The sequence below is a fragment of the Hevea brasiliensis genome, chromosome 18 (genome assembly GCF_030052815.1).
Source record: "Hevea brasiliensis isolate MT/VB/25A 57/8 chromosome 18, ASM3005281v1, whole genome shotgun sequence".
In the NCBI taxonomy this organism is placed as follows: Eukaryota; Viridiplantae; Streptophyta; class Magnoliopsida; order Malpighiales; family Euphorbiaceae; genus Hevea; species Hevea brasiliensis.
This window is the reverse complement of record NC_079510.1, coordinates 42,210,325-42,223,903: the sequence shown is the minus strand read 5'-3', so window position 1 is coordinate 42,223,903 and position 13,579 is coordinate 42,210,325.

The following is a 13,579-nucleotide window of genomic DNA, read 5'->3' as shown; positions in this document are numbered from 1 at the left end:
GGATTGCATCAATATTAATTATTCAAGTGATAGGGATATAAATTGTATTTTTCAACTATTAAAAAGCTTATCAAAACTAATGGGAGAGTAAAATTCTAATATTTTGAAAAAAAATCTTAAATTTATTCTTAACGAATACAGATATAAGGGGATTAATTTAAATTTATTTCAATAAATATAAAAGTAAGAGTAAATAAATAAAAAATAAAAAAATCAATTAAATGTCTAATCATAGATGTAAAGAGGCGTGTTAAGTTCTACACAAAAATCTTTATACGTGACTTCAGCAATCTTTTTTATAAGATTACTTAAAATATAATATTAATTAAATTTCTTCACGAAAATTTTCAAAACGTCTGCTTTTATATATTTTAATTTGATTCTATTAATTTTAATTTTTTATTTATATAAGAATAATATTCATTTTAGAATATGAAAAAAATTCTCAAAATTTTCTTAATTCTAATAGCTTGGTTTAACAATAATAGAAAATTTAATTAAACGTATGCACCGTAAATCAAAAGAATCTTTTATTCTTGCTCCATAATTCAGGCAGTCAAAAAACAAAATCTCCTTTAATATCTATGTGTGTAATAAGGCTTTAAAATTATTATTTTACCATAATAACAAATAAGAATAGCTTTTATTTGAGGCTAAATAAATTTCTCACAGAAAAATTTTAATTAATTTAGATAATACTTTAAATAGTTTGGAAAAGATATCCTTAATTACGTTTCAATAAATTAGGAGAATAAAAATATTTTAACGTTTTAATAATTTCAATGTGTGTAAGAAAGCTTCAAGATTAATCTAAGCAATTATATTTTTTTACTTTAGGAAGATTGTTGTTTGAAGAAAGGAAAAGAATTGTGTTAAATAAAGGAAAAAAACAAAGCCATTGACGAGTTATATAAAAAATATTGACTTTTTAATTAATCAGTTTTAATTTAAAATTATTTTCAAGATTATTAAAATAAAATTATTTTTCAGATTGTAAAATTTTGAATTTAAATTATGTTAAAATTAATTGTATAAAAAATATTATTTTTTTCGTTTCTATTTGAGTAATACATATATTTAATTTCTTAATTCACTCTTATAATACCAACAGTTATAATTTTTATATAAATAAATAAATAAATATATATAAATAGAAGAATATTGAAATTACATATTAATTTTATATTAAAAAAATAAATGAATTGAAAATAATTATTCACATTAATGTCTAATCTGACTTGGTGTAATAATTATATATTTATCACTCGATAAAATTTTTTGCTAAGGTAGGAATTTCTATATATTAAGATAATATTGCTTAAATGTTACGATTTTTTACTTAATTTGTAACATTCAATTAAAAATAAAAACAACCCATATAAAATTGTTAATTAAATTTTAATATAATAAATAAATAAATAAAAATAATTTAAGTGGACGAATGATTTTATCCAAAAAAGCAAGCGTAAATAAATAAATAAAGCTACTTTTTGGAGCACAGGCGGCAAGTGGGGAGTCGTGGCTCCATATACGATTACGCAAAGGCATGTAATTATAATTTGATTTGAAGAGAGAAGTTAGTCTGCCGTTATATTAATTAAGTGGTTATGACACTAAGACAAAGTAAGGGATGATTTTAAAAAAAAATTTATTTATTTAGGATGGATGGTTGAGGGATAGAGAGGTGTTTGAGAGTTGAAAATCTCCAAAATAACTTTCGAATTTCTGACTTATCAATTTGGTGAGTTGCCGAGGGTTGAAAAAGATTTTATTTTTTGATTTCCTATATTATTCATATCAATTTTAAAAATCTTCAAAACATCTCTTTTTACTATAAAATAATAAGTTTTATAAAAGGATAATTTTATAATTTTCATATTTAACCTTACCTTTCAATACCATCTAACCAAATAAAATAAATGTATAAAATCTTTATTTACGTTACCTTACTCATAAATATAAATAAAACTATTATTTTACCTTACTATATTATATCTGCCTAACTTCCTTTACCTTATCTTATCTTATTTTACTAAACTTTCCTTTAACCCGTCTAAACATATCTTAATAGTCTGCCAGTTACGTTTCTTACCAGTTCCTCTATAGCTTCCATCTACAATGAGCTGTACTGAAAACTCTGGTTGATGAATGATTTGGGAGAGTTGGATGCTAAGATCTTGCCATACGCAACTAAATATATGAAGTATCTCTCACCCCAGTGGGTAATGCAGTACGGAGATAAGTTGGAAGTAAGCAACAGGACAAACCCACTTCAATTTATGGTCGTTATATGTATTGCTATTTCTTCCATAATTCAGCCAGCACCTGGTTTACTCATTTCTCTCTGTGGGCACCTAATTGTTGCAACACCAATACCACACTCATACATTCCATAATCCATATACGTTGTGGAAACTTCCTTCTATTCATTATGATATTGGGAAGAAACAATTCCCAGCTACATAATAACGATGCATGCTGAATCTTAATTCAGGCAGCTCCCTCCCTCCTACAGTGATCCGCAGATATATCAGTTTCTATGTCTTCGTATGAATCTACGTATACCTTAGCTTTTCCACAACGGCGGGCTACCAGACAAAGCTGAGCCATATTCTTTATCTTATGAAAAACCAGCCCAATTAATTATTTATGAGAGAGAACTAGTTGAGTATTTGGCGGTTGGTTTTCTATTAGGCCGTTAATCCTCGCAATGGTTGCATCAGGAGTTGCAAGTTGAGCTGATTATTGCAAACAATTGGAGATTTATTCATTGATTTATATATGTTACTTAAACAAAAATAGAACACTATTAGCTTACTTTAAAAATATTAATCGAATTGAATAGAAATTAATAAAAAAATATTTGGTTATATCCGAATGGATGAAAAAAATATAATATATATTTTATATTATTAATTAATTAATTAAATATATTTATAATATTTTTTATTTATAGATATAATAAATGTGGTTTATTATTAATAAAAGAATAATTATAAATAAATATTATTGTAAAATCATAAAAAAATTAATAATATATTATTAATAAATTTATAATTAATATACTAAGTAATAGAAATAGGATTATTTTGATTAATTCGATTACTGAATAAAAAGTAACTGAATAAAAAATTAAAATTTTTTAAAATTATTAATAAAAAAGTATTAGTAGTATTCCCTAGAGCATATCATTTAGTATGTATCTTGTACATATTTTATTTATAAAAGGAAATTTTACTTTTCCGTTTACATATTGTATTTATGTGTAATAGAAAAGGTCCTTTGATATTTTATTAGAAATTCTATTATTAAGTTATTAAGAATATGAGTGACAGTATTTCTGGCACAAAATATCATAAATTGGTTCACAATTGAGGATACTTCACACAGAACATGACTTATCCAGAAAGATTGTAATCATGTTTGTTCCCAAGGTATTTATATGAGATATAAATAAGATAGAATGGTGAGTCTCATATCATATAACAAACATGATGGGCACTTATACATGATAAGTAGGCCGAATCAGTGACGCATATGACAAGCACATGGAGTTTACTCTTGTCAATGCATTGTCATATATCATATCAGGGCATATAATCTTTAGACTTGAGATGACACAGTTATCTTGTATATAGGTGGTTTGAGTTTGATACTACTTTCATACTTGTATTGTGTATGGGTATATGGGCATGTGTTGCCTCCTACTAGTTAAATATGGAGATAGATATTGATCAAGATGAAATCTGTTATCCTAAGTAAATAGGGATAAAATCCTAAGTTCATTTAATTGTTCTTGATGTTTCAAGTTCCTGGTCAAGACAGATAGATTTGGTCAAAAAAGAGTTTCTGACAAAAAAATCTAATTAATCAAGAACTGAAATTAAAAGAGAACATAATATTCATAGCAAATAGGGTTTGACATAAACCATGACTCCAGCTCGAATAGGGATTTTATAATAGAGAGATTCTAGTGCATGGTAACATATAATTATAAGTTCATTTAAGGTATTCCTCGTTACTGATTGGGTGGCTATGGCACTCTATGCTAGGTGTCAACCATGGTCTATGAGATGCCTAAAATTATTTAGAGAAATCACTTATGGTAAGAAAGAATTCCGATGATATTAAGAATTAATATCATATCTCATTGCCAATTAGTGATGAGCCTAGTAAGTCACACACATACACAAGATAATCACTAAGTAAAATGTGATTTAATTGATTAATTAAAGAGTTTAATTAATTAATTAATTAATTAGGTTTAGTTTGCAATAAGATTGTAAAGTCCCTAGCATGACTTGAAACCAAATCTAGGTTATTGGATGTATAGTATAAGTTAAATTTATATTTAAAGTGTTTAAATATGAATTTAATTATGAGAAATTAATTAATGGAGATTAATTAATTGATTTATATTTAATATAAATTGATTAGAAGAGGAGAAATAATAATTTTGGATTGAGAACTCAAAATTACAACATAAGGGTAATTTGGTCATTTCACATGGTGACATGTGGCACGATGAGATGGTGACACATGGCATCATATAAACTTGTCATTTGTCTTCCTATCATGTAAGATGATCAAAGTCAAGATTAAGTCTAGCTTTGACGCTTGGCTTAATGTAATTGAGTCAATTAAAAATAAGATGCAATGACATGATGACATGTGGCATAGGGTTTAAGTAACTTAATGACCTAATTATATAAAAAGGAAAAGAATGAAAAATAAAACATAACACTCCTCTCCTCAGAGGTGGTGGCAGCCAACATTCTCCCTCTCCTCTTCTTCTTTTCTCATCAATTTAAAGAGAATTGCCTAAATTTCTTTGAATTAAAATTGCTAGAAATTATTTCTAGTATTCTATACATACATACTACCTCTCTAAAGGCAAAAACCCAATTTATAATTGGTTGACAAAGGCTTGAGAAGCAAATTGGGGGCTGTCCATTGGTGATCTTGGTGTGGACAAGCTAGAGGGACAACACTTGGGGTCCTAAGTGCTTCCTAAAGATGCCAATTACATCCATAGTGTATCAAAGAGGTTAATGTTCTAACTCCTCTTTTAAACTAGGGTTTAAATAAATTAATTTGTTAATTCACAATCTTGAATGGCAAACATAGATCTTAATACATATTAAAAGTGTTTTAATATGAAATTGAGTATTGAAATTAATTAGGTACATAAGAGATGTGGCATGATGCATGTAACCCTAGAAGAAAATTTTTAAAATTCAATGCTCTAATGAATTAATAAACATGCTTCCGCTCCTTCAATTGGTATCAGAGCCACTATATTTGCCATTTAGATTGATTATTGAGATTTAATTCTGTGATTGAATTGATCTAAAGCTGTTTGGATTAACCAAAGGTGGCGGCATGCATGTTGAAGGTCTTCATGTGTGGCTGCTTGCATGGTTGTGTACACCAACCATGCGCATGGTTTTGGGTTTGATGTATGGGCTTGGTTTTTAAGGCCCATAATTAGGCCCATGCTTAATTAAATTATTTAATTAAGAATTTTAATCATATAATTAAATTTTAATTAAATTATTTGAATGAGATTCAAATATAAATTTTTAAATTTATTTGAATGAGATTCAAATATGAATTTTTAAATTTGTTTGAATGAGATTCAAATCTGAATTTTTTAGTTGAATATGAGATATTCAATTTAATTTTAGTATATATGTTTTATTTAATTGTTAAATGATAATATACATGATGGATGATCATGGACAATAAAAGACCAATGTGATTGGATTTATTTCTTTTATTTTTTTTTTGTTATAAAATAATTAATTTTATTTTTGAACATGTATTATTAAGATTGTAATAATTTTGGGTTGTAATTTCATTTATTTAGTTCTTGCATATTCGCCTTGGCATTCCAAGGATTATAATGTAATTGGATTGCAAGAAGATCAAGGAGGTCAAGAGCATTGGTGGGACCAGTGGGAGGAATTCAAGATCAAGTATTGATTATGTACTCCTTCAGCAACTCTTGTAAAATGAATAAATGAAATGCACCTAGGAATGCCCTGATTCAATTCTTGGTGGCTCAGAATTGAATCCTTTAGAAAGTCCATGATCATACCATATTTATTGTTTATCTATGTATGCATGAGATGTAAGGGAATGTATGCAAGTATATGATATATGCATGCTAATTAGATAATGTGCAAAGTAAGACCATAATAGTAATTAAGCCGACCACTAAATCTTTCAAACAAATGATTAAGTTAGAAATTGTATAATTAAAGTAATTATATCATAGGCCCTCCATTGAGGCAATTATTTTAAGAAATTTTAAATACTTATATTTGATGCATTTAATTTAAGAGATTTTCTTAAGAATAATTGTTAAGTATGAGATGTTGTAAATATGTAAATAAGTTGATGGCCAATAATGGATGTGCCTGAGGACATTAAAGTTATTTGCATGTTTACTGGCTTAATGTGATCAACTTAACTAATGTAAGATGAATCAATAATGGATGTGCCTGAGATTTTGAGCATTAGGGGCTAGACAAAGGATTGAACCTCACATGAGATGTGATGGGCAAGGAGTTGCTCACTTATAGTTTATTGTAATTCCAATAATGAATGTGCCTGAGGATAATTAATAAGACTATAAGAATTTAATCACCCACTAGAAATCCATCCAACTAGGATTTCCATTTTCTACTTTGAAAGTGTAGGTTTCCCCAACTTAGTGAGAGGATCAATTTGATTAAAAAACCATAATCATTTTAGTTAATATCTTGATACATTTACTAATTAATCTAGTTATTTTTTATAGTTATTCTTCTAATAATAATGAGCACACAACAACCACCACCATCCAATATCCTTGAGAGCATACTTGATCACAATAGGTTGACAGGACCTAATCTTTCTGATTGACTAAGAAATTTAAAACTTGTCCTAAACTTAGAACATATTGGATATATTTTAGACTCAAATGTTCATGGTCCCTTACCTCCAAAGGCCACTCAAGAGGAACATGACACTTTGGACAAGTGGAAGGAGCATGATATGAGAGTCAAGTGTTACATGCTTGCTTCAATGAGTAATGAGTTACAGAAGCAGGATAAAAATATGCAAAGTGCTAGTGAGATCCTCCTTCACCTATAAGAGTTGTATGGTGAGCATATTAGGAATGCTAGGTATGAGATATCTAGGCAGCTATTTCGAATGAGGATGTCTGAGGGACAGAATGTTGGAGATCATGTCCATAAGATAATTCGGCTTATAGAGTAGCTGGAACATTTTGACTTTAATATGGATTTCCAACTGCAAATGAATTTGATCCTTCAGTCCCTACCTGAGTCATTTGGGAATTTTGTGACAAATTTTTATATGACTAAGCAAGAATACACCTTGGCTAGTTTACTTAACATGCTTGTTATTGCTCAAAAGAATATTTCGGGTAATAAAGAAAAAGAGGTAGCTTTGATTGCATCTTCTTCTGCTAGAAAGTCTAAGAAAAAGAAAAGCAATAAGAATAAGAAACCTTAAGTTCCAGAACCTTCCAAGAAGATAGCCAAACAGAAAGGGAAGACCAAAGCTAATGGAGTCAAAGGAAAGTGTTTTCACTATCAGAAGGATGGGTACTGGAAAAGGAACTGCCCAGAGTATCTTGCTTCTCTAAAGGACAAGAAGGATACACCTTCAGAAGGTATGTCTATAACTTGTTATTTAGATGCTAATGATGCTCACAGTTCATCTACAACTTGGATTTTAGATACTGGTGTCAGTTCTCACATTTCTTATGATATGCAGAAACTAGCAAATAGTAGCAGCTTGTATGCTCGAAATGTTAGACTCCGGATTGGCGATGGCTCAATTGTTGAAGCTTTAGCCATAGGATCTAAATCTTTTTACATGTGTGGACATGTTTTGTGTTTGAATAATATTTTATATGTGCCTGATGCTTTTAAGAACATCATTTCTATATATAGTTTGACTATAAATGGTTATAAATTTAAGTTCACAGATAATGTTTGCAATATTTATTTTAGAAATAAATATGTTGGCTCGAGTTATATGCATGATGGTCATTATTATTTGGATAATAATGATAAACACAAATTGAATACAAGCAATCAAAAAGAATGCAATGCCATGATGGAAATCAACTCAAGTTCAAAATATCTTTGGCACTTAAGATTAGGTCATGTTGCAGAAGATAGGATTGCAAAACTGGAGAAAATGAAGATTATCCTCATTGGGTTCTGAACCTACTCCAACTTGTGAATCCTGCCTTCAAGGCAAAATGACTAGATCACCTTTTGTTGGACAAGGCTAAAAGCTGAAAATATTTTGTAATTGATACATAGTGATGTATGTGGTCTATTTAAGGAAATGGCTAGAGGCGGTTTTCATTACTTTATTACCTTTACTGATGATAAATTAAGGTTTGGGTATTTATATTTGATGAAATACAAACATGAATCCTTTGAAAAGTTTAAAGAATTTAAATATGAAGTAGAAAATCAAACATGAAAAAGTATTAAAACTCTTCGATCAGATTGTGGAGGTGAATACTTAAGTACTGAATTTGATGAATACTTGAAAGAGCATGGCATTGTTTCGTAGTTGACTCCTCCAGGAACGTCATAGCTTAATGGTGTATCTGAAAGGAGAAATTGTACCCTATTAGATATGGTACGTAGTATGATGAGCTATACTGATATGTCAATCTCCTTTTGGGGATTTGCATTAGAATCAGCTTTGCATATTCTGAATAGGATTCCATCAAAATTAATTTCTTCTACACCTTATGAGATATGGCATGAAAGAAAACCAAGTCTTAAGCATGTTAAGATTTGGGGTTGTCCAGCTTATATCAAAAAGCTGAACACTGATAAATTGGAAACTATATCAGAAAAGGGTTAATTTGTTGGATATCCAAAAGAGAGTTTTGGATATTATTTTTATTTGCCTACATCACAAAAGGTTGTGATAAGCAGAGATGCCATATTTCTTGAACAATAGTTTATTAAAAAAGGAGGCAAAGGAAGGCAAATAGAGTTAGAATTGGAGAATTCTAACTAACCAACAGATCAAATGGATATAGATCCATCTAGTCAACCTATACTTGTTGATGCAACATCTACAGTAATTCCTTGCAGATCAACCAAGATATCTTATCCACCAGTGAGATATGGTTTTCTTCATGAAGATGAACAAGAGTTGTTTACTCATGAAAAAGTAGATCATGGAGATGATCCACTTACCTATGAAGAAGTTATATCAGATATAGACTCTTCAAAATGGATTGAAGTTATGAAATCCAAAATTGATTCCATATATAAGAATCAAGTTTGGGATCTTGTTGGCCCACCTGAAGGTATTGTACCTATAGGAAATAAATGGGTTTTCAAGAAGAAATTTAGTTCTGATGGAAAGGTAGAGACCTATAAAGTAAGGCTAGTAGTGAAAGGGTTTCGCCAAAGGCAAGGAATCGACTATGAGGAGACTTTCTCGCCTGTTGCCATGCTTAAATTAATTAGGATTCTATTAGCAATAGCTGCATACTATGATTATGAGATTTGACAGATGGATGTCAAAATAGCTTTTCTCAATGGATACATTGACGAAAACATTTTCATGGAACAACCTAGGGGTTTTGAATCCCAAGATGGTTTCAAAGTATGCAAGCTAAAGCGATCCATTTATGGGTTGAAACAAGTTTCGAGGAGTTGGAACATCCATTTTGATGAAGCCATTAAGTCATTTGGTTTTATAAAAAAATATGGATGAACCACGTGTATATAAGAAGGTTAGTGATAGTGCTATCACTTTCCTTGTCTTATATGTGGATGATATTCTCTTGATAGGTAATGACATAGGTATGTTGATAGCTGTAAAGATATGGTTGTCAAATACATTCTCCATGAAAGACTTAGGGGAGGCAACCTATATTCTTGAAATTTGCATCTATAGAGATAGAGCGAAAAGAATAATTAGTTTATCTCAAAGTCTATACTCGAAAAAGGTATTAAAGAGGTTTAACATGCTTGATTCCAAGAGAGGATTGTTACCAGTGAGACATGGTATTCACATTTCTAAAAAGATGCCTCCAAAGACACCTGAAGAAAGAGATAAAATGGCCAGGATTCCTTATGCTTCGGCTATTGAAAGTTTGATATATGCAATGATGTGTACTAGGCTGGATATCGCATATGCTGTTAATTTGACTAGCAGGTTTCAATCCAATCCAGGTTTGGAACACTGGATAGCTATCAAGAATATCCTTAAGTACTTGAGAAGAACTAAGGATTTATTCTTGATTTATGGAGGTGGTGACTTGCAATTGGATGGTTATACTGATTCTGATTTTCAATCAGATATCAATAATAGAAAGTCTACCTTTGAGTTTGTGTTCATTTGTAATGGAGGTGCAGTTAGTTGGAAGAGTTTCAAACAGAGTACGGCTGTTGATTCCACTACAGAGGCCGAGTATATTGCTACATCAGATGCTGCAAAAGAGGTTGTTTGGACAAGGAACCTCGGTCTCACCAGAAATCCAAACACATAAGAAGGTGCTACCACATTATCAAAGAGATAGTTGGGCGAGGCGATGTAGCCATGTAAAAAATAGCATCAGCTGAAAATCCAGTTGATCCATTCACGAAGCCTATGTCACAAGCTCAGTTAGATCGACATCTTGAGAAGACGGGTCTAAGATATTGTAATGAATGACTCTAGTGTTAGTGGAAGATTGTTAGTAGTATGCCCTAGGGCATATTATTTAGTATGTATCTTGTACATATTTTATTAATAAAAGGCTATTTCACTTTTCTGTTTACATAATGTATTTATGTGTAATAGAAAAGGTCCATTGATATTTTGTTAGAAATTCTATTCTTAACTTGTTAAGAATAAGAGTGACAGTATTCCTAGCACAAAGTATCATAAATTGGTTCACAATTGAGGATACTTCACGTAGGACATGACTTATCCAGAAAGATTATAATCATGTTTGTTCCCAAGGTATTTATATGAGATATAAGTAAGATGGAATGGTGAGTCTCATGCCATATAACAAACATGATAAACACTTATACATGATAAGTAGGCCAAACCAGTGACGCATATGACAAGCACATGGAGTTTACTCTTATCAATGTATTGTCATATATCATATCAATGCATATAATCTTTAGACCTGAGATAACACAATTATCTTGTATATAGGTGATTTGAGTTTGATACTGCTTTCATACTTGTACTGCTTTCATACTTAGAGTAATAGATATATGGGTATGTGTTGGCTCCTACTAGTTATATATGGAGACAGGTGTTGATCAAAATGGAATCTATTACTCTAAGTAAATAGGGATAAAATCCTATGTTCATTTAATTATTCTTGATGTTTCAAGTTCCTAGCCAGGACAAACAAATTTAGTCAGAAAAGAGTTTCTGACAAAAAAATCTAATTAATAAAGAACTGGAATTAAAAGAGAATATAATATTTATAGCAAATGGGGTTCGACATAAACCATGACTCCAGCTCGAATTAGAATTTTGTAACAGAAAGATTATAGTGCATGGTAACATATGATTATAGGTTCATTTAACGTATTCCTTGTTACTGATTGGGTGGCCATGGCACACTATGCTAGGTGTCAACCATAGTCTATGAGATGGCTAAAATGATTTAGAGAAATCATTTATGGTAAGAAAAAGTTCTGATGATATTAAGAGTTAATATCATATCTCATTGCCAATTAGTGATGAGCCTAGTAAGTCACACACAGACACAAGATAATCACCAAGTAAAATGTGATTTAATTAATTAATTAAAGAGTTTAATTAATTAATTAAATATTTTTGGTTTGTAATAAGATTGCAAAGTCCCTAGCATGACTTGAAACCAAATCTAGGTTATTGGATGTATAGTATAAGTTAAATTTATATTTAAAGTGTTTAAATATGAATTTAATTGTGATAAATTATTTAATGGAGATTAATTAATTGATTTATATTTAATATAAATTGATTAGAAGAGGAGAATAATGATTTTGGGTTGAGAACTCAAAATTATAACATAAGGGTAATTTGGTCATTTCACATTGTGACATGTGGCACCATGAGATGGTGATACATGACATCATATAAACTTGTCATTTATCTTCCTATCATGTAAGATGATGAAAATCAAGATTAAGTCTAGTTTTGACACTTGGCCTAATATGATTGAGTCAAGTAAAAATAAAATGCAATGAGATGGTGGCATATGGTATAGGGTTTAAGTGACTTAATGACTTAATTATATAAAAGAGAAAAGAATGAAAAATAAAACATAACACTCCTCTCCTCAAAGGTGGCGGCAGCCAACATTCTCCCTCTCATCTTTTTCTTTTCTCATCAATTCAAAGAGAATTGCTCAAATTTTTTTGAATTAAAATTGCTAGAAATTATTTCTAGTATTCTATACATACATACTACCTCTCTAAAGGCAAAAACCCAATTTATAATTGGTTGGCAAAGTTTGAGAAGAAAATTGGGGGCTGCCCATTAGTGATTTTAGTGTGGACAAACTAGAGGGACAACACTTGAGGTCCTAGGTGCTTTCTAAAGGTGCCAATTACATCCATAGTGCATCAAAGATGTTAGTATTCTAACTCATCTTTTAAACTAGGGTTTAAATGAATTAATTTGTTAATTCATAATCTTAAATAACAAATATAGATTTTAATATATATTAAAATTGTTTTAATATGGAATTGAATATTGAAATTAATTAGGCAAATAAGAGATGTAACATAATATATGTAACCCTAAAAGAAAATTTTTAAAATTCAATGCTCTAATGAATTAATCAACATGCTTCCGCTCCTTCAAAAATAGATAATAAAACTTAATTATTTTTACTAAAATAATTGGATTTATTTATAAGTTCATTTTAATTAATCTAAAGATTCTTAATTTAAAAATCTAGACGATTTACGATTAAATAAATTTCCATTTTTAATAAGGACTGTATTTTGTATTTTAGTTGATTAGATATTTGTTAAGTTTTTTTCTTGATATTAATAAAATTTTATTTAAAAAAAATTGAAAATTAATGAAGGGTCATCAGAATGTAAACTACTAACATTATATATTAATTAACATTTTTTATGTTTATTAATATCTATATTTTTTTATAGAGAAATATAATTTTCCACTTTAAAATTAAATAACACACACACACAAAAAAAAAGGCCCAGCCTCCTCTCACTTCAACACTTAAATATTAAGATTAAATTTAAATTTCTAATATAGAATCAAAATTGATGGACTTCGACATTTCTAATTTTGCACATTTTTATATTGCCTATGTTAATTATCATGTAAGTCTTGAATTTTTAATGTATTAATAATATATTTAATCTAACTCATATATGTTAATTTGATTGTACCATATGTTAATTATCATGCATCAAGAGGTGGTAGGACTCCTCAAGTATAGGAGTTGGAATTAAAAACTCAAACAAATTCCTGTTCAGATTCATCTTATCCTGATGGATCTTGAAGAAAATTCAAAATAATTGAAGAGAAACAGCTAGCTACCCTTTACAAA